General features: G+C 42.1%; 1 protein-coding gene across 3 annotated transcripts in view; it reads right to left on the bottom strand.

The window, feature by feature from the left end:
- Positions 1 to 12,539, bottom strand: part of LOC138106369 (cytoplasmic dynein 1 intermediate chain 1) — a 192,141-nt gene extending 179,602 nt beyond the window's left edge. For all 3 annotated transcript variants that reach the window (XM_069006876.1, XM_069006878.1, XM_069006877.1), the window contains exon 1: positions 12,313 to 12,539. The gene's annotated coding sequence lies outside the window, so the exon portion shown is untranslated. The remainder of the gene's footprint in view (positions 1 to 12,312) is intronic.
- Positions 12,540 to 19,020: the final 6,481 nt, after the last annotated feature.

Genomic DNA, 19,020 nt, shown 5'->3' with positions numbered 1-19,020 from the left:
AATGTCCAATGTATAAACAATAAAATAAAAAGACAATTACAACAGTGCACACTTTTTAAGTAGAAGAAGTAAACAATATATAAGATCTCCCTTCTCTTCAAGCCTTTTCTTTATATTTCCTAAAATAGCATCTTGCCTGCGTGCCTTCGTTAAGCTCATCTCAAAAGAAACCTAACTTTCCAACTCTAATAGGACATTAAAAAAGCCTACGAATTGTACTGCTTTTTTGGTGTTTGCAGGATTTTTACACACTGTTCATTCAGTAGGCTGCACTAGAGTAGAAATTTTCCAGAAGGAGTAGAAATTTTGCCCTTCATGAGCCTTGAGGTCTTTCCTGGCTTGTGCCTGCCTGTGTTGTCCTTTTCGTTATTATCTCCATTGCACTTACCAAAGGGGTTCATTAAATACTGTTACATATGGCATTAGTCATCCTATGTAACTAATTATAAATAATTGATTCATTAATATACTTCTTTAAAAAATAGGCAGCATCCAATATTTAGAGATGCTGTACATGTATTTTTCATATGCCTTCATAAATAGCCAGTTACTGGAGTCCAAAACTGCAAAACGTATTCGTGTGAAATGCACAGGATGTTCCCCAATAAAATATATTACTCAGTGATTTTGGTTTTAAAGAATGGGTTTACAGAGTGGGAGTACTATTACTATTGAAACTCTCACATATGAAGTGTTCCACTGGAAAAAAATTTATTCATTTCTATCATGTACCATATTTATCTCTACTTGGTACAAATTAGCATCTTTCCTACAGCTAGGAATACTATGTATTTTTACAATAGAAAAAAATTCCCATGAGATCTACCTATGACTTCTACAACTATAAAGTGTGCATGCACATTATGATACTGTACAAAGCAGATAAATGTCTTTGGTCTGCAAGAAACCAGAGGGAGTTGCTACCCTAGTATAAGTGCATTCTAATACATTGCATTCATTTGAAAGTAATGTTTGAAACACACTTCAAATGGGCAAAAGGGGCTAGAAGCATCTCAACAGCAATTTTTGCATAAATATGAGTGCCTCTTTTCATCATGCATCAGAATTTGCACTTGACTTCAGTCAAATAACATAAATAATTTTGCTAAATGGGCACATCAATGTTTACGAGATCACAACAATGCGCAAATATTTGCAGCTGCAAAAACTTAGCATTTGCAGTATTTAAAGGAATCTCCTGTGTGTGATGAATTCAGGAAAACACTAAGTAAAACTGGAGAGACTAAGTATTTTTTCCATATAACCTTGAGGCAAAACAGTCAGGCTTTTTACACTGCATCTGTGTATTTATCTATAAATAAAAATGGTTGTCAAGTGTTCCATTTCAGGGAATGTACCATTTTTATCCTTCAGCTTCTGAACATTTCTAACAGATGGGCAAAGGTCTTGTACTTTGTTCTGTAAAGGTTTACAAATCACAAGCACCCAGAGATTTGGTTCTGTGCTTCTTCCTGGTTGCTATGCAACAGGTCAGCACATCTCTAGCCTATTTATTTTAGTGCTGACAGGGTATAAGATATGTAGCCACAACTGCTCTTACATCCCTTACAATCTATTACCATTTAATCTCTTCACTCTTGTTCTTCCATAATGGCCCTACTACAAAATTAACACAGTTTCAGCAGAATTGTAGGGCCCCCACAAAGCGTCATGTGAGCAGAACTCTACTACTGCCCATTCTTCTAGCACCAGGAGCAATCAATGAAGCAACACCTTCTTGCCATCCCTTTCTCTCATGCCCCTTTAATCTCTTAAATTTACCATGGTCATTCCAATTCCAACAAACCTAGTGCCATGGAAGAGCCATCAAGGTTGAAGGGAAGAAGCTGCTGGCAACAACTCACTGGAGATGAGCAAGAAACACACAACATTACAGCAAGCAGTAGAATGAACTCGAGGACTACATACTAACATGTCACTCTAGCAAAACTGCTGCACATCTTGCACCAAACACACTCCCTTTATATTGAGTTCCACAAAACCAATTGCATGTATCACCTCAAAGAAAACTGAATTTTAAATAGGTCTTTTCAAGCATCTTGGATTTTCTCTCAATAAGCTTTAATGAGCATAGTTATAACTGCACAGTGATCTCAGATGTGCTGCTGTGAGATGGTCCTCAATGCAGCAGCCAATACTGATTTGTACTTCCCAGGAATCTGACTCAGGAATTGTGCCCCAGTTATGAAGAGCAGATGTTTCTAACATAACAACCACTTGCATGCTTGACAACTTTTAGATCTTGTAATATAGAAGCGATTCCTAAGCCTTCTTGGTCACTTCCCACTCTATCAGCTTCTGTCTCTGTTATCTTCTACTGTTTGGGTGTGGTAACACGCAGCGCTCCACACGTGGCTCTGTGTATGGCTGGGAATGGACACAGCGAAATTCCAAATTTTGTGACTCTACATTCACCACACATTAACTGGTCTTCCTCATTGCACTGTGTTATTTTCTGTGAATTTCCCAGCTTGCTCCAGAGATGAACTGCAGGATGAACAGATCAAGAGCAGCCCTGCTGAGAAGGACTTGGGGATGCTGGCAGATGAGAGGCTGGACATGACCCAGAAATGTGCATTTACAACCCAGAAAGCCAAACGTGTCCTGGGCTGCACCAAAAGCAGTGTGGCCATCAAGGTTAGGGAGGGGATTCTGCCCTTCTACTGTGCTCCAGTGAGACCCCACCTGGAGCACTGCATCCAGCTCTGGGGTCCCAGCACAGGAAGGACATGGACCTGGTTGAAGTCCAGAGGAGGCCACCAAGTTGATTAGAGAGATGGAGTACACCACCTATGACGAAAGGCTGAGAGATTTGGATTTGTTCAGCCTGGAAAAGAAAGGGCTTTGGGATGACCTAATTACAGTTTTCCAGTACCTGAAAGGAGCCTACAAGAAAGAGGGAGAGACTTTTTACAACAGCATGAAGTGACAGGACAAGGGGAAAGGGATTCAAACTGAAAAAGAGTAGGTTTAGGTTGGATATTAGGAAAAAAAGCTTTCACTGTGATGGTGGTGAGGCACTGGAACACGTTGCCCAGAGAAGCTGTGGATGCACCATACCTGGAAGTGTTTAAGGGCCAGGTTGGATGGAGCTCTGAGTGAAAGGTGTCTCTATCCACTGAAGGGGGCTTTGAATTAGATGATCTCAAAGGTCCCTTTCAACCCCAACTGTTCTATGATTCTGTGACCTAGCAGGATAATTTAAAGATGTTTTCTGACAGTAAAAGGCAGCCAAATGCAAGCTGTAAATTGGTAAGATTTTAGAGATGGATAACATGAGAGAGGTAACAATCTAAACCTCAAGCTGCAGGTCACTTATCTAGAAAAATAAGAGCCTTGTATTTTGATGGTTTTGATTTCACTTTCTTTTGTACGTATTTCTTATACAATGCTCAGATGTCAGTGAGATCTGCTGCTATCATTGATATGACCATTTCTTCAAAACCTATATAAAATATCTTGTTCATCCTAAAAGTACCAAAGTGCCTCCCAGGGGTAAATTTAATGACTTACTAAAACCTAACATAGAACTTTGCTTCAAGATGTCTACTAGTCTCTCCTGAAATGGAACAAAGACTCATTTTCTCCATCCTGAAAATATTTCAGACATTAAAATATCTATTTTCATTCCATATGGGGGGTAAAACTAACCCCTCTGACTTTTCCACTCTCCTCCTGAGCTAACCCTAGTGGTACATGGCCAGCAACGTGATACTTAAAGCCATTTACCCAAACATGAAAAATGCATGCTCTAGTGTCTGCTTCTTAACCCAGTTATGACAACTGCCAGAGAGACATCAAAGAACAAGCTATGCTGCCATCACACAGGTTTTGTTGGAAGACTTACCCAGATATCATTTCTTTCTTATAACAAAATACGCTTTGCTTTGCTGCTGCTGTCTGTAAGGATGTAACTAGGTTAAAAATATTACACACTGATTTCATTTCTGAAGTCAAGACAGCTAAAGATTTAAAAAGCAGGGAAGAGCCCTGGCTGTAAGAAATATACAGAAAGTTCTCAAAAAGTAGAATAAACAACACTACCACTCCCTCTGTACTTCCCAGGGCTTATCTGGCTATACTAACTAAGCAAGATGAATGCTCAGAGCCTGCCTTAGCCAATCATTCCTGTTGATCAACAGAAGAGAAAAAAGGTATGTCCAGGTAACAAGGCAAGATGATAAATGCAGATCTCTAACAGCATAATCTAAAGGACATCTGCAAAGAATTTGAATATGAGAGAGGACTAAGAACCAAGAAATCTGTGTCTTCCATTTATCTTTTCTGTGGTTAAAGCATTCTCCCCAAATAGGAGAAATATGTTTGGGGTTTTTTTTGTTTGTTTGTGGTTTGTTTGGGGGTTTTTGGGGGGAGTTGGAGTTTTTTGTCTAGAGAAAACTGAAACCCACATTCCTAGAGTGACTGCTGGCTAATGGGTGAGAAGGACTGGAGGAATGGAGATTGCATTTTTAACCACTGAAGCTATTTTCTATTAATTTCTTTTCTGCAAAGATTCATTGGACCAGAAGAAGCAGATGCAAGAGAGCGAACATTAATCCCTAACAGAGGCCCCTGGGTTCTAGTCTTTGTTTCAGGGTTAGTTTATATTATACGCAGCAACTGTTTAGTTTATAATACAATGCTGTATTTAAGTGTCTGGAGCCAAAGACTCCTCTTTCTGAGCATTTGAAGCAAGGTGCTGAAGAGTCCTTTCTCTTTCTCCCACATGCTCTGTTGCACCCAAAGAAACTTTAATACTTTAGACTTATGTGGAGCAGCTTCAGTGGGAAAGACTGGGGAGGCACCTACTGCAGAAGACACATAGGTTGCTGGTCAGAGCATGGATGAAGGCAAATATCTCTTTAAGCAAAGGCAAAAATTACCTGAGACTTCTTTTACTTCAGGTGAGTCCCATTAAAACCAGGGTCTACTAAAAGCAGGAGCAGATGCTGTCAGATGCAATTCGGCATAGAGCACAGAATCTGGCAGATGGGCTCAAGGAATGTGAACTAGATGGAGCAGCCTTGGAGAGACAGGGAGAGGACACCTGGGCTGAGTCTGGGGGTTCAAGGGTAAGAACACACCAGAAAAGGGGAAAAAAGGAGAAAAAGTGAGTTTTTAGAGACTGCCTGTGTTTCAAGAGCTAGGTGACAGCCAAGCTGATTTTTGAGGACAGCAATTATAGTTTCTGTTTCCACACCATTTTGTGGGTTTAGATGCAGCTGACCTTCCCAGGCACCATAAGAACTTCCAGTTTGGGGAAATAAAGACTGCATCCCAGGTTTAAGACGTGGGCATGCTCTGCACTTTAAGCACAGCCTCCGACAAAGGCAAGGCTGGCTGCACATGAGCTCTTCTCTCCCACACACGCACGTATCTCTCAAATGCCCTGGCTTCCACTGAGAACAAGTTTGGCAAACGGGCTGACTTGAGAGCAAAAGCAAACAAGTGCCCAGCCTACATGGTGGGGCAATCACATCCCTGGAGCACACTGCAGGACTCCTCCAGAAGCAAGCCTCAGTGCATGGCCCACTCCACCAGGACCTTGGCTCCAGAATTCGAGAACAAGACATTAGTTCTAGACCACCAGCTCTCTTCAAATGCAGAACACGATATAGGTAGTTTTGGAAAATATATCAACGTTTACTAGTAGCTGTCAAAATACATTTACTAGTGGCTGTGGACCACTGAAGGTCCACAAGGCAATCAGAAAGGGTCCATGTCTGGTTTCCAGCCACATCAAACTGTTAAACTGCTTCCAACAGGTAGTCTTGAGAATTAAGAGTACAACGTAGTTTTAGAACTCTACAGATCATTGAAGTATCACCAGAGAGAACCCAGGAGTAATTGGGTAATAGTTAATCATTCAGCAAAACTGGTCATTATGTGATAGGAGAAAGCACAGCCTTCTCATTGACATATACATATGTACACACTACCTCAAGAAAAATAACACAAAAATGGGAGGCCAACAACTTTAATCATACTTACTCCTGATTCATCCCTTGATTTGGTGAGATCAGAAACTTTCTGGGGAAAAAATTAAACTTAATTAAACTTTATTGAATGAACACTGAGGAAACGCGATCTCCATTTAAAGATTTCAAAATTAATACTAGTAGTAACTAATATTACTGCTGCATTTTACTATAATTTTTGTTCAAAAACACATATGTTTGTCCATGTGGAAGTCTAGAGTTTTTTACTTCCTTGTCCCCTGAGTTATTGATAAGTAAATAATAAAACCCAATAAGGGTTATGTACATGAAGGCTGCCCTAAAAAGTGTGGACAGCACCAGTAGTAAGGCTGAAACATGGGGGTTTTTCCATCTTAGTCCCTTACAGAGAATATAATTTACTGTCACCTTTTGAGATCTATGCTTAAACATATGGGAAAAATCCTAAAGCTCTTTAATTTATAATTATCAGACAAAGTACGGAATTTCCACAAGGTGTTTTTAATATATTTGCAGAGGCCCTTAAAGGCTGAGAAACTAGGCTTTCCTGCATTTTCTTGCTATTCAACTTTCTGTGAAAAAGAAAATATTGTGGGAAATAAAGGGACAGTTTTCCCATGGGCTCTTTCAGTACAAAGAGAGAATGGCATCACCGTTTTTTTTCTTATTTTGTCTCCAGTACAATAGCCTCCTATCCCATCAGCACAATTTTTGTTGTATTATTATTACTACTGTGGCGACAGTGAAAGGCAAGAATACAACATTCACAGGCTTTGCCAAGTGCAGCAGATTATGTACATGAATAGCTAACTGCACACTAGGGGGTATGATTTAGGTCAAATTTCTTGTTTCATTCCAAAAGGTTATAGATTTTTAAGCCATTCAGTGTTCAATGCACCACACAGTTTACAGTCATAAGCGCTTATAACCTGAACTATCTTTTCCCTGGTTTTTGCAGAAGTAATTTGTGTTCCTAGGCAATGAAGAAGTGGATAGTCTGTAACAAAGTGGTATAAGCGTGTGACAAAGCTCTGTGAGCAATTACAGCTAAAACGGACAAAGAATTAATTCATTTAAGGGCAAGCTAAGATCTGAAATACTTCAGAATTATGATACAAACCACCTTCTGGTTCAGCAATTGCTCAACATGTAACTAGAAACAAACTGATGAAAGAAACAACAATGTCATATGACTTTGAATAGTGAGATTAACAAAAATGGCAAATCTTTTATATTACTTAAAGAGAAGATAAACATGTATTATGAAACAAGTCACATGAGTTTAGACAGTCCCCCAACTTTGTGCTGTGAGAATCTGACAAGAAATTATTTTAAAAGCTCAGTGTCAGTGGAACAGTCCTTAAACCAGGAATGACAGGTTCAAATATAAGAAAACATTATAAATAGTCTGGGTTGGTTTGGGTTTTTTTCCTGTAACCCTGTTTTATTAAATATTTTAATTTCTAGAAATATACAATAGCAATAATTTGAAATGTCTTTGCCCCAATTACCAAGTGACCTGGTAACCACTCTGATCCTAACAGTGGTGGCCTAATGTGCAAAACACGAAACAAGGGCATGCCTTGAATAGTAAGGATTTAATATGGCTGTCCATGCCCTTTAAAAGCTAAGATCTCTGTTAATGGATACAAAACGGAAGGGCTGAATAGTTTAAGGCAAGGGAAATCCATATTTTCCCTGCATGTGGTCTAAGACCTACAGTGACTAACTTTCAATACTAACACAGCATAGTTTCAGTACTAACATATCATAGCTTTTTCTGTCAAATTCAGCCTGAAAATATTCGAATCAAGGAAGGCTTGATATAAAGTGATATAAATAGATAAGAAATAAATTCTCCATTATAGTTACTTATATTTAATCGTACTTGGCAGTTTTGTGTCTTTGCCTTGCTGTAACTCCCCATTGTTTGAACACAAAACACACTGCATCTTTCTGCTGGGCTGAAGTGAAAAATTAGTAACTGAGGAGCAGGATTTGGAATTATTTGTACCACATCATAGATGGAAGGAGAAAAGAACAAGGAACTAATATAATTTCTCTGCTAGGGAGAGAAAACAAAGGGAAGGGGAAGGGAAAGCCAGTGAGCAGGGAATGTGATGTTAAAACTATTGAGGAAAAGAGAAAAGGGTAAGCCTCAAAGAACGATAGCAAGAGGGAAAGGAAATGTGAAGAAGAGATACCACTGTAAACAAAATGTTATGTCTTGAAAAGATTCCCTCTGTAATTGTTTTCTGCAGAGAAGCAATAAATGGGCCTTCTCCTTTTATCAAATTATTCATTAATTATTCTAGAGCCAAGCAGGGACAGTCAGCCACCACCTGGGGAACCCACAGGGTAGATCTCCAGAAGGGTAGATCTCCAGAAGGGTAGATCTCCAGAAGGACTCCCAGGAGGTCTGCTCCTCAGGTTGATGTAACTTGTCTCTCCAGATCAGGTAACCTGATTCACATGCATGGGAGCAGTATTAAATACAAAACATGTATTTTTACTCTTAAGATTAAGACCCAAGAATCACAGGAGACATCTAGGCAGCTATTATTTATCAGGTAACACAGATATCTGCACACCAGTCAATGCAGCAGCCAGACAGGGACTCATACAAACTCTGTTAAGTCAGTGCAAAACTCTCATTTCCTTCAATAGCGTTTGGAGAAGTATCGTGGCTTTCAAACAGTGATGACAGCTGGCTTCTGCCATCACTCTAGAGGCTAGGTTCACCACTAGAGAAGTCAGAGAAAAACTCCTATTACTGTCAGCAGTGATAGGGCTAAGACCTCTGTCCTTAAACTTGAGCATGGAGTTACAGTGTGCTGCCCACAAAAAGCTTCAAGAAACTGTCACTCCTGCTCCATGCCTTCCCCATGCTGCACTGCACTCCCAGACACTCATCAGAATGCTTTTGCCTCAAAAGGTACAAAAGGTGCTGAAGAAGCTCAGTAAAAAAGGAAGGGGTATAGTTTTAAGCTCAGGAGGAGTTGGTACATCACCTGTCACAGATGATCACTGTAAGACCTAGTGGCTCACACATTAGTCTGCTTCACAGCTTCCTGCAGCTCCTCCCATCTGCCTGGAAGTAGCCATTTTCCCAGAAAAGTTGGGAAGATGATGCCACATAAAATGAACAGTATTGGGGGAGCAATGGCCAAGCAAACAACAGCTCCCAATGTCATCTCTAACAAAAAAGAGCTAGCAGATGGATTATTACCAGGTAGCAAAAGGGACATATTGCATCGATCTGAGATTTAGACTGAGTCAGGGTCTCTTTGTTAAGCAGTATCATTCCTGCATTACCATTTCTGCCTGCTTACAAACACCTGTGGGGAAGACCATCCAAGCCCTCATTTGGAAAGCAAGCCCCCATATGGACACATGAATGTGTGCTCACCTGCAGGATTTCCATTCCTCTAATGAAAAGAAATAAGCTGCACTGGCAAAAGCACACTTTTACTAACACAAGTTGCATCTGTACTGAGGGCACTTTGCCAGCATACTCCATCAGTAGTTGGGCTGGAAAATATCCCTTTTAAACACAGACTACATCTAAAGTCATTATGTTTAAGGTTTTTAAAATAAAAATCTGAAAGTACCAGATGAGTATTGCACTAAGAATGAGTATGGCTGCAGAAAGCCTGAGACCGTATCTCTGCAGGTATGAACTGCCCCGTGTGCCTCAGTGAGAACTGCAGTGTTACTTCCCTCCAACTCCTCTGAAAATTAAAGCCCATGGATAGGACAAGGAGGATCATTCTGTTAACATCTCACCACATCTCACCACCACCAAGCAGCAACTCCTTTTGGCACTAGGTGTTGGTAACTCTGAAAGATTCCTAATTACTACTTCTGCTGCTGGGTCAAACCAAGCCAAAGGAGCTCAACAGGGCACTCGAGGCATAGCCCTGGTTAGGAAGCCTGAGCAGTCCTAGAGAGTGATCATGAATATGTTTAAAAGCTCTGTGAGAAGTTTGAGGAGCTGAAAGATACCACGATTACCTGAATCATTAGCAGGAGTTAAGTGAAGCTTTTAAAAACAACACTGCCTTTCTATACCCTCATGTTTTTTCTATTTCAATCCCTCATCGTTTTCGCTTCCAGCCCATTACACATCATTGTCCAGTATCCTGCAATGGTGGGACCTCTAACACAACCCATTGCAAGCAGCTCTACCTAGTACTACTCCTCTCTCTTCTTGCAGGCAGGAAACTAGATGGCAGCAAGGAATGCTTCTTGAAACCTGTCTTACAAAAGTAAAGAAGATCAAGAGACTTGATCCGTTAATTTATTTGAAAATAAGGCAGGTAAGTTCTTGCTGCATCATTTAGAGTACCTACACTGAAGACAGCTGCTAAAGCAAAGCTTTTATCTACGGGAGGCATAACAGGAACCAGAAACCTGAGGTTGGGAAAATACACTGGAAAGCAAATGCATTTCAATCATGAAAAAAATAGCCACTGAAGGGCATCACAAAGGGGGCAGCTCACTCCCCTTCCTTCTATAGAAAGAGCTGAAAGGTCAGCTTCTTAATTTAAGATCTTCGGGGTACAAAACAGTATTTCCCTGAGTATTCTTTGAGTAGCCACATTTCCAAACGTCCAATAAGTACTGCATGTGATGGGTGTGGTTTATTGCTATTCTTTTAAAGATTCCTCCCTTAAACTGAGGATACGGCAGCACCACAGTTAGTGCATTTTTGTGGTAGACTAATTTGAGGCAGAGGTGCTTAGAGCTCAGAGAAATCCAGCCAATCCAACTCTAAAAAATCTTCTGGATCTCCACATACCTGGCCCTCAGAAGTCTTGCTTATCAAGGAAGATGAGGGCAAGTCCCAACCTTCAAAACAGTCTATTCATAAAGAAGGTAGAGAAGGGGCAACACATTTTGTATTTTTATGGACTATAAATGGATGATTTTGGGAAAAGAAAACAAAGCAGAGGATGGTTATCAGAGTGAGCATTCCCACGGGGAGAAGACCTGGATGCAGCCCCAAGGTTTGTGTTGAAGAAACCCATTCTTGCAGAAAAATGCTGCAGAGAAATTATAAATGGAATTTTATCTGCCTTCACTAACTGTGGAAAATGTTACTAGAAATGCCATCTCAAATGAAAAAAAAAAAAAAAAAAAAACAAAAAGAAAGAGCTTAAAAGAATCAGGATGTAACTTTACCCCATTAACTTAGCAAGAACAAATGAGGCACTTTGACAAAACACATCGGTAGTAGCAGAAATTAAATCCCCTAATTGCTCTGATAACACCATCTATCAGGAGATAGGCAGTCCTGGGACTTGGGATTTCCATTCTGAAATAGGTTTTTGCAGATCCATGCTTCATGATACTTAGCGCAACTTCCAATGTAAATTAAAGTCCTCATGCAGAAGCAAAGCACTGACAAAACCTTGTATGTCAGGATAAATTGCCAGGTGCAAGTCCCAAAGTCACATGCCAACTTCATGTCAGGTCCTTCCATCTCATCCCCTCTATATCAGCAGGTTAGACTACTTGATCTGTTGAGAAGCCTTATGTTATACACATTTATAGCTCAAATCTGTACTTTCTGTCAATGGCAATATTGACAGAAAAACAAACTTAGTTCCAGTCTTTAAAACAGAGGCTTTGTCTAGGAAATCTGGGGCCTTATGTTCTCTGCTAACCATGGGGGATTCCTGGGATGATGTAACTGTAATAACATCCTTTTGAAAATCTATTTCAGTGGGCTACCAGTGTAAAAAGGCCTCTGGCTGACTCCCTCATTCTCTCACCCTTTTAGGTGAGAAAACCTTAGGAAGGGGAAAAGATCTATTTACTGTCCTCTGTCGTCTTGGACTTGAGTAAACCCACTACCGCTCCAGCTGTGCGAAGAATTATAGATGAAAAACTTTTACCACCCCCTTTTGCTTTAAGCTGTTCGGCGCTCAGGCACCAGCCGGGAGCCTGCGGCCGCCACTCGCGGCCGGGGCCGAGATGCGCCCCAGGGACCGGAGCAGGTGCCGAGGCCGGCGCGGCTCTCTCACCGCAGCCCTCCCGCAGACGAGCCGCCGGGCCGCCAGAGCCCACCCGCGGCGAGGGCCGCCCGGCTCCCGCGGGCAGCCGGGGATGCCCGCTCGCCCAGCCGGGGATGCCCGCTCGCCCAGCCGGCCCGCCTACCCGGGGAGCGCCTCCGGCGGCCGCACCAGGCTCCGCGGCCGCTGCGCATCCCGCGGAGTGAGTCCCGCCCCGCTCCTCCGCCGCCAGCGCCGGGCCCCAAGGGCAGCCCCCGCTCCCCCCTCCGCCGCGGCCCCGCCGCGTCCCGGCCCCGCCGCCCCCGAGGGTGCCTCACCTCCGCCGGCGCCCGGGAGATGCGGAGCGGCTCCCGGCGCCTTGCAGCTCTCACCGAGCCCTCGCCGCCGGGGGAGCAGAGGGATGCCCCGCTGCCTGAAGGGCTGCTGCCAGTAGCTGCGCCCTGCCGAGCCGAGCCGTGCTGAGCAGAGCCGTGACGAGCCGAGCCGAGCTGTGCCGTGCCGCCCGCCGCTGCGGCAGGACCGCCGCCGCCGGCTGAATGTGCTGTCTCACGGTGGACAGGCTCCTCCCGAGAGCTGCTGCTGCCGCCTTACTCCTCCCGCCTCCTCCTCCTCCTCCTCCTCCGCCCGCGCGCCCCCGGTAGCGACACCCCCGCCGCCGCCCGTGGGACCGGGGCGGGGCCGCGGGGGGCGCGGGGCAGGTGGCGGTGGCGGGGCCGGCTCAGTGTCCCCGCCCGGCTCCCCAGCAACTCCTGCCTGAAGTGGGCTCGCTCGGCTCGTCGGTGCTCCCCTCGCTGTCAGCCCCACAGAGGCGCAGGCTTCGCCCCAGGAGCAGCCGAGCCGGCAGCTGCGCGGCTGCCCGGCTGTCAGCACAACACCGGCTTCACCGTCAGCTCCACGACAGCCCAGGCAGCATCCATAGCACCCTCCACAGCATCCCTGACACCATCCCATGGCAGCAGCCGTCAGCCCCGCGACAGTCGAGGCAGCAACCCCACCACCATCCTCACGGCAGCAGCTGGCAGCCTCACAACTGCTTAGCCATCACTCTCTAAGCTGCCTAGGATATCCCCCCCAGGCCAGCCTCACCATCAACATCACCCCCACGGCAGCCTGGCCATCAGCCCCGTAGCAGCCTGGTCAATGGCCTGTCATGAGGGCACCAGGCTCCTGCTTAGTCCTGTCTCTTTCAGGAAGAACAGGGAGAGCTCCAGAACAGATGAACGAGACGAAGCTTTCATGGTTAAATAAGGACAAGACTGCCCAAAGGCAGAGGGTTTGGTTTGTCCCTGTTTCCTCACACCACTCATGTGAGGACATGGCAGACAGGAGGGCCAGGCTTCTAGCATTGCCCCTGCTTCTCTCCACACACCGACGTAGCCATCTCCTGGGGGAGAGGCGCCAAGGAGAGCTGTTGGAGACAGTCCAAGTTCCTGCAAACAGCACCCACCTCCGCTGTAGATAACCCAGCTTCTCTCTCCCTTATTGCCCATAGGTATGTTGCCCCACACTCAAGGGAAGTGTACCCTTTGGTACCATGGTTTGTCCTTTAAAAATGTGATGTTCTGGACACTGTTCTCCATCCCTCTGGTCCAAGAGAGCAGGAAAGGTACCCTTCAGAACCCTGTCCCTGGAGCCTAATGGCTTGTTTTCTTTTGGTGGGAAACACTAATTCCAGCCACTGTCATTCGAGGTCTAGGGCCTGTCCTGGGAAGAGTGAGGTATACCCAGCCCACTGAAAAGCCATAAAGAATTCACATCACCTCCAGTTCCTACCAGACCCAGCCAGACTGCACCTGGCCAGGAGTCAAAGAATCCTGAAGAGGAGCACAAGGCTTGATTGCTGGTGAGGATACAGTGATGAAATAACAGTTTCTTAATTTAATTTGAGTTGAATCAGGAAAGATTCATTTTTTGCTCTCATGTGAAAGTCCTTAAAGAGCAATATCTTCTGATTCTGCAGGCTGGAACATGTGGGAAAAAACCCTGTGCTTTTAAATGCGCCATTTGAAAAGATTTGAGTTTGGAGCATTTGGTTTGCAATGCTTTATTAAAATAAGGCCCTTTCAATATCAGACACCCAAAATTAAACTTCAGAAACTGTTTTTTGCTTTTGAAAGTGTTGGAGTGTTGGCCTTAGTCACAGCTTTAATAGAAATGCCACAGGGTTTATTCAGATCCTTTGAATTGCGTGTCACTTGCAAATTTCCTGCAAACTCAGCAGATTGCTTTAAATTGTTCCTGACCTAAGAGGGCCTTGGAGTCATTTAGTATTCCTGAATCGACAGATGATACTGGTTCTCCATGGGGCCTGATGAGATCCTGCTATTGTTAGCATGCTGTCCTATCCATATAATAATCCATACGATTCTGTGGTATCATACACATGCAACATGGTATCACATATACCATGACATCACATTGTATGATGATATCAGGCATACTAATATATGTCATAAGTAGGTTTCCAGAGCTTGTTAAGCCCTACATTTTTGGTTACAAAGTAGTGGTACCTTGTGTTCTAGCAATAACTACATCAGATGTTTCTTTAAAAAACCCTGTAAACCCCAGTTCAATGGGATACAATTTTGATATCTGTTACATTCACATTTATTATGTTATATTCATGTTATATATTCATATTATTATATATTATCATGTTATTCAATCGAGGTGATTTGGTCTTTTGAAAATATAAAAATAAAGGATGGAAATGGATGTGTCAAGGAAAAAATGCTTAAAAATCCTCATCTAACATAATGACAGGTTTAGAAAAATTAGTATTAAAAAACGGGGAATTGTATACAGAGGAGTTCAGAGATAACTTTAGTGTCCAGGGTATTATATAAAAAACCCCACCAATTTCTCCTCAGAATGAATTATTGTAAGGACATTTGGAGAGAAGCAATCCTAGGTAGTATAGGTTAGGTGTTCCTACAGGTAACAACCTTCAGGAACTCAAGAAGAATTCATGAGCAGTCCAGTTAAGCAGTTCTCTGAAGGAAAAACAAATTTCCCTGTAAGTGATGCTCTGTCCTTTTTGACCTCAATCTCACCACTGCCTTCTCTAATCTTCCACAGCAAAAGGTCTCACCATTTTTGTGGATTTTTTTCATTTGTGTTGTCACTAGTTTTACAAGACAGGGATAAAAACTTTACACAGCAAGAAGATATGATTATATTCATTTTTCAAAACAAAAGAATTATGATCCATAACGTCTTTGTAACTGCTTTTAATGAAAAATATCCAGTCATTTCAGTATACCCCAGGATATGTACTAATTTTACATTTTCCCATTAAACACAAATCCATAATATTATTCAACTCAATATATTCTACTAGTAGGCATTATCTGATTATGTATGTCCTAATCATCAGGTGAATGTGCAGTAGCACAGAGTTAAGATTATTTTCAAAACTTTTATGTTCTCATTCTGTGAGTTCAGAAGGTAGTTATTGCAGCCCCAGATTGCTTTATGAGAACAACAGAGGGCAAACTGGTCAGCAATTACAGATATCTGACAAGCTGCCTTCCCTGCAGCAGAGGTCAGTTGTACCTGGACACACAGCCACCACGCTGTTACCTGAAGAGAAATCAAAGATTAACAGAAAGTTTGAGGTCCATCACGGACCATGGATTGTGTAGAAAAAGGCAATTGTTAAAACTAGAAAAATTCATTGTTTGCCTGTCTCCCCTCTTCTGCCTTACACACATGTAAAATGTAGAGTTTTCCGTGAACATCAGTAAGTGCACTATGTGGTTAATTGCTAGATTGAAAAAGTTCAAGGGAAAAAAAAAAGACATATTTTCTTTTTGAAGTACTTTATATAGAGTTGTTCACATTTAAGTTATTAATGAAGAAGGGCATAAGTTGCTCTGGCAAATGAATAGCTGTTTATGATGCAACATAAGACAAATAATTAGTAATAATTAGTAGTGCGTTGCATTTCCCTGCCTTAGACACCAGCAACTCCTACATCAATCACAAGGGGCATTAATAAATGAGCAAACCCTCTAGGAAGTTTGCACCACTGGAAGATTAAAAATTAATTTCAAAGCAGACATTTCTAAGACTTAGTGGAAATGGCAGCACATTTTAGACACTTTGCATGGTAGGCATAACCTGGGCTTGGCAAATAACAGAGGATGTTACAATATGCCTTCCAGCTTTTCAAAAGCTTTAAACAAAGGATCAAAAGGCAGAATGAAAGCAAGCTTTAGAAAAAGTGAGGAATATTCTGAAGTCAGGTTTATTGTTACAGCAGTAAAGTCACTATAAGCCACTATTCCACATGGCTTCAGAAATCTTTCCTTCACAAGTGAACTAGTTAGTTACTCATGTAAGAAATGCATGGGTGGTTGCTCAGCTGTAAAAAAAGCAGAAAGTTTTGGGGAGCTCTTTTTACTGTTTGCTGAAATCAGTTAGATCTCCAGGCAGATCACTGAGTTGAAATTTCTGCAAGTCTGAATATCCACAATACATGCAAGAATACAAATGAAGACTTCAAATGTATCTGGTACACAGTCACTAATAATTCCTCTGTCAATTGATTTTCTGTTGGTAAATTGCCAGTTCCAAGATCTTCACCCAAACACATGTACAAAGCTAAAAAACCGTACATATCTTTTAAAAGATAAATTATTTCTCAGAAAAAAACCATCAAAAATAAGAGATGATATATACAAGTAGAAGGTAAAGGGAGATCTGTGGCAGATGGGTGAGTTCCATGCTGCTCTGGATTTGGGTTATTCTTCAAACATATTGCAACTGTGTGCTCTTAGAAACAATTATTTTAGTGAAAGGGTCCTTTCTAAGACTCTTTTCTTGCTTTATTCCTCATTTTCCTACAACATTGTCACCAAAGAGCTGTTGTCCTAAAACTCAACAGTTCTGTACATCTAAAATAGAAATTATGAACTTGGCTTCACATCTGAGACTCTGCCTGTTAAAACACGTAATTGCCCAGGATTCTGATTTTGCACTTGTAACCAAGGTACAGAAATAGCCTGCAAGAAAGAAAGGCTCCAGAAATTTTGTTACTGCCTTTGTAAATAGTAGGTGCTTGCCATGTAATGCAACCAGTTCCTTTCATTTGAAAAGATTCATTGTACTGGGAAGGGCTTGGAAACGTCAGCAAAGCAGCTAACCTGGGAAGGAAGTGGAACGTTCTGGGAGACACTTCCTGGCAATGGTCATGCAGATTCAGCAGCATATAGAGGACTTCAGGCTTGAAGGGTTTTACTGTGCTTTGCTACTGTACTCATGTTCTGAATTACTGAGGAAAGCTGCAACAGGAGAGCTCCACAACTTGAGTGGCAGCACCTGTAAGTGACATGGGCTTGGGGCAGGACTGGACAGTTAAGGGAACACAGGCTCTGAAATGCTCTCTTTAAAACCAAACTACACAGGTTTCTCCATTCACCTCTGTTTCGAGTTCCTGAGAATTCAATAGCTTTGTTGAAGGGAGCAAAAGAAATGTCTGAGTTTACAGAATTACCAGCAGCACTCAGATACCTTTACAATTATTGTGTCCTTTTTAAGAAAGGTTGTCTCATTTCCCCATACCACCTTTGGTTTGAAATCCATACACTTATGTTTGATTTAAAACAACGACAGTTTGCATTTTTGCAAACACCAAAGGATGTTGCATTCCCTTATAGGATTCCTGAAACCTCCCAAATATTAACTTGAAGGTTATCTTTACCAAAATTAAAATCAGCGATACATAAAAGGTGATGCATGAATTTAATACATAATGAAAATGTATTAAAATGTATGAAAGCAGATAAGTGCTATTTTTAACAACAAATTTAACCTTATGGCAAATTATTCATACGTGTGAAAGTAGAAATGCATTATGTAGAGAAGATTCTAAAGGAAATATTTATCTAAAATGTTTTTTTGAAATATCCCTTATTTTTCATATTTTGTTCTGCCCAAGACAGTAATCTTTGCTCACCTTACAATTATGCCTTAACCATGAAGTGAATGGAATAATTGGTGTAAATTAATAGCAAATTCTGGCCTTAATGTCCCATCTACAGACACAACAACAGTAGGTACTAATTACAGTAATGATCTGGATCTTTGTAGAAGTGGCTATCAACGTGTCAGTGCACAACAAAAGTTTTCAAGCAGTGTCCTAGCTCTGAGTTGATGCTGCAGTGTTAGAAAACCACTTACCAGGGGCCTGAGACAGCCAGCCCTGGCCCTGGCTTCCATTTTTTAACCTTGCTCTTCTCATATATACCCACTGCTCATTAACAAATATGTCTGTCATTTTCTTTTCTCTCACCCTCATTTTTCCTGACTTAAAGTCTCCAGATGATGATAAGCAGCTATGCTTGCCTGAAGGCCTGGATGACACTCACAGAGGAAAGATGAAAGAAGCAGCAGAAAAATATAACAGTTTAATCTTCTTAAAAGGGGATAGCTGATAAAGCAGTTCTGGGGTGGGCTTGTTCCACTGCTTCAAAGTGCTATTTGGTTAAGGCAATTTATTGTTGCAGTGTGTGAGCATGATTATTTCAGCATTGCTTCTGATCCCAAATAGCTGTCATTGCCTAGAGTTGTAGATAGGTATGGTTTTTTCTCATTGAAATCTAAAAATAAATACTGGAGGAGTTGGGGAAAATTTCTTATGGAATTTTTCAGACATGACAACCATCATAGCAAGGAAGCCTAAGGGAAAAGATATGGCAGCACAGACTGTTCCACCAAGACAAGGCAAATTAAAATTCAGCAGACAAGTGGCCTTCATACCCAAGCTTTTGGAAAATCAAATCAATTTTACATTTCAGTTCAGAGGCAGGAGGCTCCTTCCACACAGCCAAAATGAATAGTACTGCTTAGCATGACATGAACAGGGCTATCTGTCCTCACTTCATGGTAGAACTGAGTGCTGCATGTCTGGCATATAGCAGGTAAATCCCTCAGCTCACAGGACACTGAGATTATGACTTGGAACTGAAAGTAGGCAGGCATCCAGTGTCAGTTTACACATTGTGGTGCATGACAATGATTCA

Source organism: Aphelocoma coerulescens, chromosome 2 (assembly GCF_041296385.1).
Source record: "Aphelocoma coerulescens isolate FSJ_1873_10779 chromosome 2, UR_Acoe_1.0, whole genome shotgun sequence".
Classification (NCBI taxonomy): Eukaryota; Metazoa; Chordata; class Aves; order Passeriformes; family Corvidae; genus Aphelocoma; species Aphelocoma coerulescens.
This window is presented reverse-complemented; position numbering and strand designations above follow the sequence as displayed.